Below are 12,076 nucleotides of genomic sequence, written 5' to 3' on the forward strand. Positions count from 1 at the left end.
TAAAAGACATAATAAATGATGTATCGTGTCAATCGATTATTTTACTTTGTTGAAAAATGAAAATAAAGTAATCATCATTCATTTATTATTTTCTCTGATATTTAGTATTTTATTTCTCATCTGGTATCGTTTCTTTAATTAATTCTCACATGGTAAAGTCTTTCGTTCTGCGTTCAACATATCGCAATGTTTGAATTATTTTGTTCTATCTCTACATTTTTGAGTTTGGAGATTTAAACGTTTTAAAAAAATAAAAACTTTAGGAGATAACAAATAACGTAGCATATAACAAATTTTTTATAGCTTATGTTTTCTTTGCAACTTTTTTACTTATAACTTAGGTTTCAATATAGTAAAAAAAAAATTTATTCTGAAGTATATAACACTAACAATAACTTAATTTTTTTCAAAAAATGGAGATATAACAAAATCATTCTAACTTTTTTTTCAAAAGTATATGAGAGAGTAATTTATAGTAGAGTTGATAAGTACTTTACATCATAGTCATAAGAATACATAGTCTGGAAACACGGACCGTTTCCATTGTTTTTCGATTTTAACTTGAAAACTGCACAACGACCCGGCAAACCTGCACAAGTTTAAAAAATGGCATTATTTAACAGCGATTTCGAGATAAATAGTGATTTGGAATGTTTGTTTGACGTGGTTGAAGGAGGATTTTTGAACAATGACATTAACTTAATTACAGATATAGATTCTATTGTTTCTGATATTGATATTTATAGAGATAATGTCGAACAGCATGCATGCATTCAGTGTCCCAAAGTTTACAAGACAATTAGAGGTTTAAAGAGACACATTGCATCGAAGCATATTTTAGAGAGTTTTGAAATAGATTCTTCCAAAATGTATAATACGGAGAACTCGTCTAATACATTGTCACCACTAAAGCTGAAAAGCATAGTTGAAGAATGTGCAAGTTTATTGCAAATGGACATGTGTCTGCCATTTGATATAAGAAAACAGTTCTCATGCGAGAAATTTAGTTATTCATTAGATGATGCTGAAAATCTTTGGCAAAAGTTAAAACCAATAATAGAACAATTTAAAGGCAATAGTGATTTATTTTATCAAGATTATTATGGATTGTTGAGCGAAAATCTACTAGCTTCACACTTCAGCGATCTAGCTTTGAGTAATACACTACTCACTGAAATGTCTTCTCTTATATTAAACAATCTTTCTGATATAAAACCAAATACTATTGAATCTGTAAATACAACTCAGGAAATAACTGATATAGAGAGAAAGAGTTTACAATATCTTATTGGATATATTTTTCAGAGAGTGTATATTAAATTTAAAAGTAGTAAAAATGTATGTAAGTATAGCCAACAGTGTGTTTCAATTTTACTGCGCTGTAGGGTTATGGAAGATGATACTCAGACACTTGTAAATATTAGAGATAGAGGGGGTTTGTGGAAAGTAAACATTATAATTCAAGATCTTTTTCTGACATGTGAGAATTTTTTTCTTAAAAAAACAACACAAGTTTTTTTAAAACTAGATCCTGAAGTTCTAATCGAGTCCATGTCGACAAATTATATTGTTTTATCCCTTTATAAACAAGTTTGCAATGATCCAGAATCAACTGAAGTTAGTAAGAATTTGCTAGAGCACTTAATTACATTATTTGTAAGAGTTCGTTCATTTTCTTATGCCAAAGATATTATTGAAAAACATAAGATGAGAAAGAAAACCTGTAAAACTCGTTCATTGCGATGCGAAATAAAGAAAGCAAGTGAAGGAAATTGACATAAATATTGAACATAAAAGGCTATTTTCATAGCCACATATCTTTTTAAAACATTAATGGCATAAACTACTTTAATTCTGTTTAAAATTTTACTTAATATTTACTAAAAATTAAGTATATTTATTAAAATAGTACTTCAATAAACTTTTTGTTAGCTTTTTGTTGTAAATCTCATAGTAAATTCAGGGTTATGATCAATTGCGTATTTATATATATATATATATATATATATATATATATATATATATATATATATATATATATATATATATATATATATATATATATATATATATATATATATATATATATATATATATATATATATACATAATTGATCATAACCCTGATCATTTAATATATATATATATATGTGTGTGTGTGTATATATATATATAGTTCTATAGTTTGTTGGCTTTAGGAAGAGCGGAAGGAAAAAAGTGATTCTTACGCCAACACATACGTCACTTTTAATTACTTTTGACTTTCGTCCAACATTTCCGTGTTGGACGAAAGTAAAAACCATTAATTTAATTACAAATTAATCGTTTTTTAAAAAAACCACAAAAACGCAAATTTAATTGACCAGAATGTTTTTAAAAACATTTTGAATGTTTTTAACAATATAAACAATGTTTTTATTTTTATTTTTTTTAATAAAATGTTTTTATTTTTATTTTTTTTAATAAAATGTTTTTATTTTTATTTTTTTTACTGTAAATCATGCGCGGAGTGTTGCTACATCGACTATCTTATAGCCTGACTCGCAAGGGAGTGCTGCTACATCGACTGACAAATAGCCTGACTCGCAAGGGAGTGCTGCTACATCGACTGACAAATAGCCTGACTCGCAAGGGAGTGCTGCTACATCGACTGACAAATAGCCTGACCCGCAAGGGAGTGCTGCTACATCGACTGAGGGTTTGGTTGGGGCAGGCAGTCTATCATTATTAAAAAAAAAAATTCCGGTCTTGCATTTTAATTTTTACTTTTTGTCAACAAAATATCGAAAAAACTTTCGGACAACATCTAAGGGTTCTATATATATATATATATATATATATCTATATCCATATATATATCTATATTTATATATATATATATATATATATATATATATATATATATCACACTGACATCACACTGATTAAGGGATAGACGAGGGTACATGCATAGACTGATTTAGGGAGAACCTGCAAGTAAGTTGTTAGCACATTGAAAGGTTTGGGTTAGGGCAGGGATCAGCTTTTTTTCATTATTTTTCCTTTTTCTAAAAAAACACTACTAAATAAACTAAAATTTTCTATAAAAAAACACACACAAAATAAAATGTCATTGTTTTCGTTGAAAGAGGTTACACACCCCATGAACCTTGATTATACCTTAGTTCCCTAATAAAAGTTTTTTTTTTTTCTCAAAAAGTATATCAACCTGGGTCTCAAAAGAACCAGAATTTTATACAAATTTTAGAAATAATTGAAAAAAATCAATTTTTTTTAAACCAAAAATTATTAAGATCAAAATTATTAATAATTTTGTGACATTTAGTAGCAATATCTTTCTAAAAAGATTTTCATAAGGAAGAATAAAAATATTTTTTTAATAATTAAAAAGAGCTATTTATAGAAAAGAATTGTTTCTTTTTGCACCTCAATGACCTTACTCGCATGGGGCAATTTTCAGTTGCTACGGTACTGGCTGAGCCAATAAAATAAAATTTTATTGAAATGAATTAATTTTAGTTACGTTAAAGATATTCTTATGACTGTAGTGACAAAGTATTTCATCACTACATAGTCACACAAGTGATGAAGTACTTCATCGCTTTCATTTAACATATATTTTTTCAAAGCAAACTTTGATCACACCTGCGACCGTCGGTCACAGTCCCCCTTTATTTACTTATAAATAATTATGCAAGCAAATAGAAAACAAGCAAATGTTATTCCAAGTGAATTAAAATTATAAGTATTGATCTTGTTTATTTTAAATGTTTACTATACCTATGGCAGAATTAGTCTAAGACGTGGGGGGCAAGCTGACCCCCATGTCTCCTACAACAGTCAAACCGCGCCCCCTAAAATATTCAAAAAAATAATTTTCCTTTTAAATAACCCTCAGGGGTCCAAAATCAGTAGTTTAACTTACTTGAACTTGATGGAAGCCCGCCAATTTATTTTAATAAAATATGCCAATCGTATTTTGTTTAGAAATATTTTTTTGAAGAAAAACACAATGCCTTTATACTAATTCATTTATAGATACTCTTACCATTATAAATATAATGACAAATAATGCTTTTAAAACTTTGTGGTTATGAAAATAACCTTTTTATTTCAATTAATAAATGTGAAAAAGCAGAACTTAATGTTGGTTTGTAATTTGAATTAACTTTGAACTATTTTTTTTTCTTTTCGGTAAAGGATTATTTTCAATATCCATGATATTATTGTTAGTAGATTGAATGTTACCAGTAATTGGACGAACTGAAAATTGTGACTTGATTGTATTGTCATTGTAGCCAAAATCTTTGATAGATGGATTATCTTTTCTGCGACCAATTGCACCTTGTCTTCCAAAATAGTTTTCAAGGTCATCTTGGCAGAATCTTTCAGAAAATACAAATCGAACACCATTTTCAAGTAAAAATTTAACAACTTCTTTAAATGAATGCACTGTAATTTGCAAACCTTCATAAGTTTGAGAAGAAATAAACATTTTTGATTTTGAGCTCTCATCAAAACTTCCTTCTCGTTGATCTATAGATTCTTTCCACAATTTAAAGTATAAGAGGAAGTTATCTAACCAAGCAAATCTTGAATCATCTACTGATTCATAAGGTTTTAAAAATGGCTTTCTTTTTGTTATATGCTCAACACTGTTGTTTACATTCAAACAATCAAAAAACATATCCATCATTAAATAAAATTCTGCAGTTCCAGCAGCTTCTGGTGGTCCAAACTGCTTTAAAACATTTCCTACCGTTTCGCTCAATACTTGGGATGCAAGACGTACCCTCATCACAGAATATGGTGTTAAGTTTACATGATCGCTTGTTAGTTTAGGAACAAGTTTTAAACCTCTTTCTAAATCAGAATTATAAAATGTTGAAATATGATTCCAAAGAAGAAAAAATCCACTATTCCACATGTAGCGTGATTTACATCCAGAACCAGAATTACTTAGACAGTTTCGAGAAGTTTTGATTAGATGAGGTACATCTGCAAAGAAAAAGATGAATCTATTATCATTACTAAATAAGTTTTTAGTGCGATATATAATTTTTTTCCCTGAGCCACCATCTAATTTCTTATGCATTTTGAAAAACTTCCTATTTGGAGATGCACCATCTGCAGTTGCAGCTATGACTTTCAAATTTATACTCTCCAGATAACGCACTGCTTTCCAAAATATTGGCATAAGTTGTGTCGATGTTACTCCAGTTGTGGCTAATGTTGCTAGACTATAGGAAAGTGGGTTTACTATACTTTTAACATGAAAAACTAAAACATAAGAGGCTAGCTCTCTCACATTTTTAAGTGTTGCATAGTTAGTTTGAATATCTCCTAAATCTACAAATCCAATTAACTCACCAGAGTATTTATCCCAAACCAAATCTTCTTGAACTTTCATTTCATCAAACAGAATTGTAACAAATCGTTCAGAACTAGAGAAGTTAGAAGTTTTATTTGCAAGATCATTAATGACTTGAGGATTAAAACCTCTTGAAGGATGTATATAATTTTTGTAGTCTCTCAAGGTGCGTAAACTTGGAAGAACTAAAAATCCTGAACCAGTCTTACTATCAAAACGCAAATCAGAATATGCTGACGAAGATTTAGCTGCTAAATTGAGACAAAATTTTATTATCATTGGATGATATTTTACACTACAGGGGCTAGAAGCTTTAATATACTTCTGCTGCTCATTCCAAAATAGTTTCATGAAGTCTGGAATATTTTTTTGATTAAAACCAGAGTACAATGTTTTAAGGTCTTGATCAAGTTCTAAATTAACTTTTTCATTTTCCATATTCAAAACTGTTTTCATATGTTCAATCTGATTTTCCAACTGTTTGCATTTTAAACGATGTTGTTGCAAACTTAATTTAATTCGTTCGGTGGAGGTAAATTTAAGAGGAGCATTCAGCTTTGCAGGTTGGTTTAAAGTTTTATTTTTATTATTTACTTCATAACTAGTTTTAAGTTGCAAAGAATGGCATGAATAACAACAACTCTGGGATTTTATTAAAATATTACAATTAAGTGAACGATAAAACTCATCTTGATTTAGTCTAGGTTTAAGAGGAAGTTGCTTAAAAAGCAAGTAGTTAAATTTTTTAGTTATAACATGCTTTTCAAATTTAAAGTTTTGGTTGATTAAGTCTAAACTTTTTACTTCAACACCAGGACAAAGAACAAGAGTTTCAATATGACTTATAAATTTTGATAAAGAAACATTTAAAAAAGATCCTTTATATTGAAGGTACAAAAGATAATCTATTGGTAACATCCAACCAAAAATTCTTACACAATAGTCTAGCAACTCGTCGACATAAATTTCATACTTTGGTAAAATATGTTCTGGAGAATTACAAGTAATTACTATAAATCTATCATCCAAAGAAATTTTCCAACAATCATCAAGAGAGAGCTTTAAAATACGTTTTGTAAAATCATCAAAAGATTTGTAACATGACGTTGTAGTTCGAGAAATTAACTCTTGCGTCACTAAAAACTCCTCACGTTTTGTAATGGATATTGAACTTCGCTGTGATTGATTACTTTTCTTAGGGAGATTTAGAGTTGGCAATGCTCCATCCTTTAAAATTTTTCGAGATGAGTAAACCCAAAATTGATCTTCAGTAAAGTGAAGCTCGCAAATATGAATGTTGAAGGAATCAATTCGTTTTTTCAAAGAATCATCGATGAGTCTGTCTCTAGTAATTACGTTAATAAGCTCATTACTCCATTTCTTATTTGCATCATTAGTTGGAGTAGGAACTTTGAAAATGCTGATACCTTTGTGTCTTCTTGAAGTTGAACAACCAAATATTGCACAATTTTCACCAGGCATATCAAAAAAAATCAATTTCAATAAAAATAGAAAGACAACTTTAAAAAATAACAGGCAACCGCTAACAACAACAATCTTTTTGTGCAGGTTCGGAAGTCCGGAAACGAGAAAAAACAGTATGAAAGAGTTAAAACAATGCGCTATTGTTCGCTTCCAAACTATATCATTCTTATAACTATGTTTACATTAAACAATTTATTATACAAAAATCAGTTTGGATTTTAAAGCAATTGCTCTACTGAACATGCTATTATTAAACTTGCTGACAAAATATATAAGTCGTTTGATAGAGATGAACTGGTATTAGGAGTTTTTATTGATCTTTCCAAGGCCTTTGATACAGTTGATCACGGTATTTTACTTTCCAAGCTAAAATATTACGGCATAATAGGCTCAACATTTAAGTGGATTCAAAGCTACTTGTCTAACAGAAAGCAATTTGTACTACTAGAAAAGTCAGGAGCCCTTGATATTACGTGTGGAGTTCCTCAGGGTTCAATCCTAGGTCCATTATTGTTTTTAATATATATTAACAATATGCTTAAAGCTTCAAAAAAATATCTACAATTATGTATGCTGACGATACAAATTTATTTTTTAATCATCCTGATGCAAAGACTTTGTTTGAAACTATGAATATTGAACTCAAAAATTTCAACCTCTGGTTTATAGCAAATAAATTATCCCTAAATTGTAAAAAAACTAGCTTTACTCTATTTCATAAAAAAAAATCAATTAATCTTCCGTTAAAGCTGCCTAAACTGTTTATTAATAAAAATCAAATTAAACGTGAAAAATACAAACTTTTTGGGAGTACTTTTTGATGAAAATTTGTCATGGAGAAACCATATTGGTCTTCTTGAAATAAAGGTGTCCTCTGTAATAGGTGTTTTGTATAAGTCAAGATCTTTTATCGATAGTAAATCATGTAATACGCTTTACTTTAGTCTTGTACATAGTCAGCTTTTGTACGCAAATATTGTATGGGCCAGCACCCATAAGACCAAATCGCTAAAATTGCAAAGTCTGCAAAACCATGCATGCAAAGCAATTAATTATTTAAATAGGTTAGTAAACCCGGCCCGCATATTTACATACTCCACAAGGCGATAGCACACATGCGCCCGCGCACGATTTTTCGTACTTTTTTATAAAGAAACATATTTTTAAATTTTTGAAGAAGTACTTACTGTACCTATATATTGTTTTCTTTCTGACTATATTACTAAAACAAAAAAAAAATGGATTATCTGGAAGGAAAGATCTGGAAGGAAAGATCAGGAAGATCTGTTCAACGCTGTGGTCGTCCACTTAAGTGTATAAAAAAGAACAAACCACAAAAACGTCCACGAAATTTGACTTTAAATATATCCCAAGATAGAGCAAACGACAAAAGTCATGGAGAAGGGCATTAATTACATTCAACTTTTCTTTTAAAATAAACCCTCACGATCTTTGTATAGTTGTGTACTTTAATTAAAAAAATGTTATTCTAATATACTTACGTGTTCTTTGATTACTATACATTTATAAAGCGACACTTCAAATGTAAACACAAAGGTAAATAAAGTATAGTATATAGTACGTAATTTAAAAATATGTTTCTTTATAAAAAAGTACGAAAAATCGTGCGCGGGCGCATGTGTGCTATCGCCTTGTGGAGTATATAAATATGCACCCGGCCCCAGTGATGAAAAGCATGATGGTTCTAGATATTGAGAAACTTAACACATTACAGATATTAATTTTTATGTATAAATATAAAAACAATCTTCTACCAAGCGTTTTTTCAGATAACTTTCTTATATCATTTTCTGAAAAATATAATCTGCGTTCAAATACCAGGAACGACTATCCATTAGGAAAAATTAAATCACAGCAGTCAAGTTTTCTAATTACAAACCGTGGTCCATCAATATGGAATCGTTTCCAAAATAAAAATATTAAAGACCTAAAAAGCATTTCATCGTTTAAACAACAAACTAAAATGCATCTCCTTAATTCCTGACATATATATTATAGTTTACAGTATTTGTTTTCAAATTTTTTTTTGTATTTTTTCTTTTTATTTATTTTTTGTTTTTTTTCTTCTTCTTATGTGTTTTAATTTTATAAAAATTTTTATTTTTATTTAAAAATTAAAGTGTTTTTTTGTTTTTATTTCAATGAGTGACTAAAGGGGCTCTATGAAAAGGTTGTGATGATAAACGCATTATCCTTACCTTCTTTGAGTCCCTGGCTGATTATAACAGTATATATATATATATATATATATATATATATATATATATATATATATATATATATATTATATATATATATATATATATATATATATATATATTATAAATTAAAAAGATTAAAAATGTTTTTTATAAAGGTTTTTTATGTTTACGATGTTATTTATTTTATATGAAAAACTGTAATATTGTTTAATCAGCGAAATAAACGTTAAATAATAAAAAAAAACTTCGCGATATATGTTGAACACACAACGAAACACTATACTCGGATCCAGATGAGAAATTAAAATACTGAAGCGATACTACACAATAAATTAAAGTAACAATACCAGATAAGAAATTAAATTACAGAAGCGATACCGCATAATTAATTAAATAAAAATTATAATACTGTTTGAAGCATTAAATTATAAATATATCATACAATACCACGCAATCCTTGAGGTTTTCTATAATATATGATGTATATTATAGAAAATATGAGTCGATTATATATGGGAGAGTGAGGAGAAGTAGGGCATCTCAAAAATTTCAGTTAGGAGTGGTCTCTAATCAATGTTATCTAATGTTAACATTAGATAACGCTGATTAAAACAGGTGTTTTTCCCCTCGTTTTAAAAAACATCGTTATGTCTTCCTGGGTGTGGTAAGAATCACGTTTTTGAAAAGTACCCCAAAAAACGAAGTGTATGAAGGTGAAGTGAGAAGAAGAAAGTTAACTGATCTCCTATTTCTCCCATATTATTTTTGTTCAATTTTATGAAAACCTCTTCATATTTACGCGATTTACGATTTTAATTATAATTTTTGTTAATATGTTAATTACTTTCTTGTTTCACTTCACTCCACGGCTGTACCACTTCACCCCACCACTTCACTCCACGGCTGTACCACTTTATCCCAATGGATTGGTTTCTCTAAAATCAAAAGTATATATTCTTTATTATAACCCGCAGTCAATTTTATTTGATGGAATTAGTGCCCGAAATAATACTTTATTAAACATAATAAGGAGAGCAAAAACAAAGTTTCCAAAAGAATTTTTTTTAATTTTGCTCAAATTTCTAGCATTTTACATAAAAATGAAAGAAATTATTATTTCTATTAGATAAATTTTTTGCCACAGCAAATATTACACTATTTTGAGCATTTTATGGAACAAACTTCAAAAACACAAAAAATGCAAGATACAATCTATCGTCGTGTAACTACGGAAACAAAACATAAAAATGCTCGGAGTTTCGCATTGCATAACTTTTTAAAATAAGCAAATCCATAAGATAAAATTAGTAATAAAGTTAATGTTAAAAAAAAAGGAATGTAAATAAAAATTTAATTATTAGTAAAATTTAGAAAAACTTTACATATTTGTAATTTTACAATATGTAAAGTTTTTCTAAAAAACTTTACATATTTGTAACATTTATTTGCTGCGGTAAGCATATGCTCACTGAGTATGTAAAAAGCACAACATGCATTATTTTCAAAATATTGAAAAAATGTGTCGTATGTAATTTCGTATTCTTATCTTATCTTCCAATTATTTTCGTTATTTACATTGGTTTGTTTGTTTTTACGTTTTGTTAGATATTGTTAAATGTTAGTTCATTCACTAGTTTAACTTTAAAGATCTTTGCTGAAGCTCAAAACTTAAGGTGGTACACCACCAAATATTCTAAAATGTTCAAATTTTAAAAAAAAAAAAAAAATTTTATATCATTTAGAACGCTATTTTATACTTCATTTTGCCTCGATTACTTTACCTCGAATTTATCGTAAAACATTCATTTTAATGGGCCCATTCAAAATACGATAACTTGAAATAAATTAACACAACATCCATGAAGTTTTTTACATATGTTCAAGACATGTCAGTAAGGTTTATTATTTTAATATTCTTTATTGGCATTTGGGTTTTAAGATTTTTAAAGTAAATAAGTAATTATATCAATTTTTTTTACATCAAGTAAAAAAAAAAAAAAACTTTTTTAGACCTTAACATTGAAATAAAAAAAAAAAGATTGGTGCAGAATTTAAAATTTCGATATGTTATTCCCTAGAAAATAGAATAATAAACATTTCCTGAAAATTTGAAGTTATTTGCACTTCTGCTTCTCAAGATATCATGTTTACAATCAGACAATGTTTCGCAAAATTTGAAAACGCAAAGAAAATTAAATATTCTTGACATTCCTATATAATTTTTTTTTAGTTAACTTATCAAAAAATTAAAAAATAAGTTGGGAATAAGCATTTTATATTATTAATCTACAATAAATCGCCTTCAAATGAGCGAAATATCAAAAATTCACTTTTTTTTTTCAATTTTCAGAAAATATTTGGTGTTGTACCACCTTAACGTTGACAAAGAAATGCTTAATGAATATTATTATTTTGATATTCTTTACCGAAAAAAGAAAATAAACTTATTCTGAGATGCGCTTATAATCATTTATATCTAAAAACTCTTAGGTAGATTAATTAATCCAATATAGAAATCGCGCATATACATAGCAATTTGCACCGTTTGCAGAAATTTGATAAACTTTCCGCGAACAGATTTCTTACAACTTGTGCATTATGTTGATGCCACATTGAGTTTGCAGTCTGTCTTGATCTGACATTTCAAACATACCGATAATTGTGTGCAACAATTTTTGGCAACAAACGCGAATTTTCGGTCAGAAATATTTGCTTCTATTAGCTGTTCAGATGTGTATAGAAACTTTTGTCTCAAAATTTATTGTTGTGTAACCTTTTTAAAAATGATCCATCCATATACACCGAATTTTGTTTCTAGGATGTTTAACTCTTCGAACATTTACACTTTCTTTTGCAAATGTTTTCTTATCAACTATACTACGTAAAGCCACCTAACATAAAAGTTCTTCGACTCCAAGCATAAAAGTTCTTTCAAACTAAATTTAGGGGAAAAACTATTCATTAACTGTTAATGATTTCTTGGGTAAATAGCATTTCT

The sequence above is a fragment of the Hydra vulgaris genome, chromosome 04 (assembly GCF_038396675.1).
Source record: "Hydra vulgaris chromosome 04, alternate assembly HydraT2T_AEP".
NCBI classification, from domain to species: domain Eukaryota; kingdom Metazoa; phylum Cnidaria; class Hydrozoa; order Anthoathecata; family Hydridae; genus Hydra; species Hydra vulgaris.